Below are 5,171 nucleotides of genomic sequence, written 5' to 3'. Positions count from 1 at the left end.
AAAAGATAGTGTAAAACATCTCTATTTTTCCAATCTGAATCTCTCTCTACAAAAATTCTTCACGAAATTTAGAAAGGATGGGGGGGACCACGGCACGTGCAGGGTTGCACATAGCTCCGCCAGTGCAGGGTTGGGCCTAGATTAGACTTCAAAGGAGTCTAGTAGAGAACAAAACATGTTTAAAATGTCTTGGACCAACGAAATAAAAAGAAACTCTAAAGGGAGAGAAAATAGAAAAAATGCTTCTCATTTTCAATAAAATATAGAAAGCCATATAAATTTATGATAAATGAATAATCTTCTTTGAAGTACCCTAAAAATTCAAAGATGCACCTTAATAGAAAGAGCGGTACCAAATTCAACTAAAAACCAAGTTCAACCACACCTTAATTAAAATTTAATCAGAAGAATCACCAAAATTCTCATTTAAGCCTCCATTCATTGAAGAAAAAACTACGAAAGTTTCTACACTACACTCGTTTTTTTTTGAATGTTTTCCGAAGATATCACAGCCACACATCAGCCCCCACCAATGTCCACAACCACAGTTCAAAAAGAATGTCCATAACCATATCCACCCGGTCGCACAACCAATTCGCCAGCGAGAGAGGAGCTCTCCACACCTCGCGTATAGCTAGCAAACGCCACCAGCGCCAGCTACCTATCGAGAAGACCCTGCGCACTCTTCCAAAGTACGTATCTTGACGACACCCTGTGAGGGAAACAGCGTCCAGAAAACGAGGTAAACCAAACCAAAGACACGATGACCTTCGCTTCTCCCATCTCCACAGCGGAGCCGGATCCTTTAACATGCTCAAGGAAAGTCACAAAGCTACAATGTTTTTCTTGTGTAAAACAGAGAAGGAAAGTCAGGGAGCTTATGAAATTGAAATATTTCTTTTGAAAAAAGTGAAATGATTTTTTTGTAAAATTAAAATGAGTCTTCTAAAATTGAACTTGATATGTCACGAATTGAAACTGATATTATAAATTGAAACCTATCTTTTGAAATTTGAAATAAACACTGTTTATGAGCTAAGCGTGAAGGAAAGTCAGGTTATTGTAGCTTACCTGACTTCCCTTCAAATGTTAGAGGATCCAGCTCCCTCCACAGCACCCGCTTGCAACCAGCTATGATCTCCTCAATGCTCCATTGAGTGTGTGTGTGTCGATCCCAGGGCACGGACCATTGCTGCAAAGTTAGTCTTATCCCAAGGAAACACTTACCGAGCCTTTGAGGAGATGGTCACATTGGTTAGATTAGGCATCAATCAAGTCGACTGAACAATAATCCCACATGTACATAACCTTACTTAATCTTCCTAATAATATAATTCTGTCCCCCCTGATTTTTGCAGGGTGGGGCCGTGCCATTTTCTCTTCCAATCAGAGCATGTCAAACCAGCTCTTAGGCTAACTTCACCGCGCGACCCTATCCTGTCCGCTCCCGTCCGTTTAGGGTAAAAGAGACAAACGAGACGGCCCAGCACGCGGCCGCAAACGGATTTTTGTCCGCTTTGTGTCCGCTTTCGACCCATCCGTGGCCCAAGTTTGCGCCGCTTTTGGGGTGAAGCGGACACCACGCGGACGCGCGGGTCGTCTGCGCGTATCCTCCCCTGGCCCGCCCGTCGGTGGCACAACACAGACCTTTTTCTATCCGCCCCTCCCTCCTTCCAGTCGCACCCCCTCCACTCTTCCCCTTGCCGCCGCCGCCGCTGCCATTGCAGCCGTGCAGTTCGGACGCGAGCTCGCCCAACCCTTTCCCCTCGGCGCAGCCGAGCTACCCAACCACGGTCACCTGGTTTGCGCACCCGCCGGCCGGTTTTGGGGCGGATCCGGTCGGTTTTGAGCTCGGACGGCTGTGGGAGGCCGAGCCACGCCATAGACTGACCGGGCACCTCGCCGGAAGGCCCTGGCAGGGCCGCAAGGCCACATGCAGGCAGTGGCTCCTCCTCTAGCCGCTCGGATCTGCACCGTCGGTGGTCCGCCGGCAGATACACGAATGGCAGCCGGCCGGGTTCGGTGCTTGCCCAAAAGCTCGCCGGCGCATCGTTGCCACTCATTAAGTGCGACCACTGCCCAAGGATGGTCGTGCGCCGCGTGCCTACAACGCCGGAACATTCCGGATGGGTGTTCATCAAGTGCTTAAACGATGGGGTATGAGCTTTTCTTAGCTTCGATTTGCGCTCTAGATTTGACTAGTTGTGCTAACTTCAAATTTTGATGTGTAGAATGGAAGCAAGTTTTGGTATCGGAAAGAAGAGTACATCGATATATTGATAGAGCGAAATTTAGTACATGTTCGTGCACTTTTAGCTAGCATAGAGGCTGTAAATAAGACAAGTGCACTTGTTGCTAGATTAGAGGCTAGACTCGAGACTAGGTCTGAGGAAGCAACATCTACTTCTGGCTTGAAGAAAAAAGGAGGATGCCAGATCGAGCCTCCTCCACAGATCAACAATGAGTGCACCGAGAAGGCCCTAACCCGACTCAAGGGGCAGTTATGGAAGTTGGCTATCTTCTAAAATGTATTCTTGTTGTTCTTATTTTCCTTGGTCTTACTTTACTAGTCAAAATGTGATGATGTATTGTCATGTATCAAAAATGAATGAAAAAAAGTTAAGGATTTGCAAAGAAAAATGCACGCGGACAGGATGCGTCCGCGTGCTGGACGCACGGCCACCGCATCCCAGGACACGCCCGGACACGACCCTAAATCCTTATCTAAATGGACAGAATCCGGACAAAACAAACGTCCGTTTAGGGTCGCGCGGTGGAGTTGACCTTAGGTAGCTTTACGTTGAATCTCTACGCGGATGTAGCAAAGCCCTCAACTGAAACCAAGGACGCGTTACTCTCACAGAGGAGAGACCCGTCAGCCACGGCTTTTCCCCGTTAGGCAGCCACCACACCAGTAGGCAATTCGCGCGACTGTTGCAGGTCTCCTTTCAGCCCCATGATTAGCCCCTAAATCCATACGGGCACCGTTTGGTTTGACACTTGACAGGCGGAGGGTCCCGGGCTTAAACGCCGGTCAGCGTCCGTCCCCGATCAGATGCGCGCGCGCTTTCCCGGCCGGTGGACGAGGACGCCACCCGATCGATGGCTACCGTTCGCCGATCAGACTGCGCACGCACGCACATGCGGCCCGGCCTCCCGGCCCGGAGGGCGGTCGACGGCGACGGCGACGGGCTCGAGCGGGCAATCATTGCGCCCGCGCCTCGATGGTCCTGGAGACCGCCCCGGGGCTGTCACGGCAGCGGCGCGTGCTGTGCGGGTGCCGTGTCAGCTGGTGCGTGGCGCGCGGGGGGGAGAGGTCCAGGGAGAGGTCGGGGGGTGGGGATTCGTTCGTCCACAGGCGGTGGTCGACTGGTCGCGTCCTTTTCCCCGCGCGGCTCGTTATGGGGGCCGATCTCGACGTGAGTTGAGTTGAGATAAGGGCTTGAGGCGGCACGGCAGGTCCGCCGTAATCCTCTTCTTGCGTACTAGCTGGCTTGGCTAGCGTGTGCCGCTTGATGGCCGGGATGGGACACGGCAGCGCGCCGATGTGTCATCCGCCGGGAATTCTGGTTGCCACTTCCACGTTGCTTACAGAATACAGCTTTAAGCGTGTACTTCTTGCGTATAACATGGCAATTACACGTGTTGCAACGGAGCATAGATATTATGCTATAACAGATAAAAATAGATTTGGTAGAGTTAATGAGATGTGGGGTAGTCAAGTCCCTTTCGGGAAAATAGATAACAAAATAAATATAAGAGGGGGGATCAAAAGGGAAATGTTTCCAGCCGGCAGACCGGCCAAAGCTTTCGGCTGGACCGGTGCGAGTCATGCGATCCCTTTCGATCGTGGGTCTAGCGATTCCCGCGCTGGACACAAGCAGGTCCATACATCATTTTTTTTCAAACCACCTTATCTTCTTTCCCGCATCCTCTCCTTTCTTCCCCTCTCAGCCTTCTTTCTTCTGCGCCACGAACGATGAAGCTTTGATGTTTTTGCTACCAGCTGCTTGCCCCGGTGCTTCAAACGGCAGGAGTCGGAGCCGACGTAAAGATGACCGACGGTGCTGAAACTGTTGTCGTCATCAAACTGCAACGACTGCCTGCTGCTAGGAGAGCAGAGATGCCACAGCTACCTGCTGCCATGGCCGGAACCGCGTGTATACAGTGTTGTATCCATGATCTAAAAAAGCTTCAACCACAGTTGAGAAAAGCTTCAACCATAGATAGAAAAGCTTCAATCGGCACTGCCCAACTAAATTTTTTGCAACTATTTGATAGGAAAGCTTCAATTGTAGGTGGAGAAAGCTTCAACCAGGGCACCGCGCAACCGAAAAAAAATCAACCATTGACAGAAAAGCTTAAACTGTATATAATAAAGATTCAACCATCGTTAGATTTTGCTACTGCCGGCGAGGGTTTTTGCTACATCCATCATGACGTAGATGTGACCTCGTGCCGGCCGCGACAATGATTTGTTGCAACCGTTGTCATTTTTGCTATGACCGATGATTTTTTTGCTACATCCATTCAACGACACATTTTTGCTACCATGGGAAACTGCATCCGGCTGTATGTTTCTTGACGGAGCTACGTCCCCGCGACGATGGAGGTTATTTTGCTGTAACGGTCGTCGGCTTTTGCTACGACCAACGAGGAAATTTTCTACATCCATTAATGACGCAGATGTGACGCTGGACGACGGCGATAATGATTTTGCTGCAACCGTTACTATTTTTTGCTACCACCGGCGAAGGTTTTTGCTACATCCATCTAAATGACGTCGATTGGGCGGCCTTTATTCGTGCAACCTCGGGCAGCGAGCATCAACGACGGCGGTCAGAGTTGCGGCCGGCGACACGGTGGTGCTGCGACGGACGTGATATGGCGGCTACGGCTAGGTGCTGCAAGGATAGGGACGTTGGGCGTGATGGCGACGCCGTCCTGCTGGAACCGGCAAGGACGGTGTGCTGCGACGGCGAGCACCAGCGACGAGGGCGGCGACCGGTGGTGAGGCAAGCGGGCGAGGTTGGCCGGCGAGCTGGCTGACGTCTGCGGAGGATTACCGGCCGAACTTGGCGCCATGCATTTTTCCTTCGTGTTCTTAACGAATCAGTTATGGAAAGGAAAACCATGCCACGGCTGTAAACTGTCCAAATCATGCGGGCGCG

This window comes from Triticum aestivum, chromosome 1A, assembly GCF_018294505.1.
Source record: "Triticum aestivum cultivar Chinese Spring chromosome 1A, IWGSC CS RefSeq v2.1, whole genome shotgun sequence".
In the NCBI taxonomy this organism is placed as follows: Eukaryota; Viridiplantae; Streptophyta; class Magnoliopsida; order Poales; family Poaceae; genus Triticum; species Triticum aestivum.
The sequence above is the reverse complement of the archived record's forward strand: the minus strand, read 5'-3'. Positions refer to the sequence as shown.